We start from the raw sequence: 1164 nt of genomic DNA on the forward strand, positions 1-1164 counted from the left end.
TGCCCAGACCTGCCAGGCTCAACTCCACCCAGGAAAATGTCACCCACCCCAGGCAGAGGAAATCTGCCACCTGGGAGTGGCTTTCTTCATTGGGTAAACAGAGCCAGAGGCTGCCCCTCCCTACAGCAGCCTAGTCAATTGAAATTCAGTAAATATAAACTCTGAGAAAGGCTCCAGGCTGTGCTCTGTGAGTGTCTCAGAAGCTAGCCCCTCAGGGAAAAGCTACTGTTTGCTGAAAGGCCTCAACTCAACCCAGAACCTAGCCTCATCAAAGCATCGCCAAACAAGAGAAAACAGACATCTCCCTCTTTTGCAATACTCAAAACAGATCCCTCTCCCACTGAACTAGCCTAAGAGGAGGATCACAAAATCCTCGGTAAAGCAGAGCATTTTCTGCTTGCCCAAACAAACTGCCTTAAGTAACCAATCAAACCGCAGGAAAACCAAACACCACAAGCAGACCAGGGACTCCACCAAGAGGCTGGTTACTGACACAAGGGAAATACAGAATCTTCCCATGTCCCAGCCCACAAAAAAAATCAAAGTACTTTCTTTTTGTTTTTGTACCTTATTTTTATTATTTTTATTTTTTGGTTTTTTAAAATTTTTGTTTTTATTGTTTATTGTTTTCTTCCTCATATAATTTTTATTTTAGGTGAATATATGTGTGTGCTTATTTTTTAATCTCTACTGAACTTTTGATCCTTTTCTTTCTTTCTTTCTTTCTTTCTTTCTTTCTTTCTTTCTTTCTTTCTTTCTTTCTTTCTATCTTTTCTCATTCTTTTCACTTCTTCTCTTTCATTCTTTTCTGCATGACTTAATTGCTGTTCTGCTCAACCTCAAATATACCCGTTGTCGATTATTAGATCTTATACTCTATTGTGTACACACTTAATCCAGAAATTTATTACTCAATTCAAAACCTCTTAGACTTAAATTCTTTAATAGCAGTATTACTTCTTTATACCCATATAACATTTTAAAACATTTTGATTTTTCTAGTTTTTCATGTTTCCTTTCTATGCCTCACCTCCTCTAATCCCATCCCCATTCTTCTCTGAATACTGCTTCTTCAAACTTGCAGATTTTAAGGGTTTCAATTTTTAATATAAAATTTTTGTTTTTCCATTTTTTCTTGTGATTTTTTTCCTTTTTCTTCTTTTT

Source organism: Dipodomys merriami, unplaced genomic scaffold (assembly GCF_024711535.1).
Source record: "Dipodomys merriami isolate MVZ:Mamm:240054 unplaced genomic scaffold, mDipMer1.0.p SCAF_1376, whole genome shotgun sequence".
Taxonomy (NCBI): Eukaryota; Metazoa; Chordata; class Mammalia; order Rodentia; family Heteromyidae; genus Dipodomys; species Dipodomys merriami.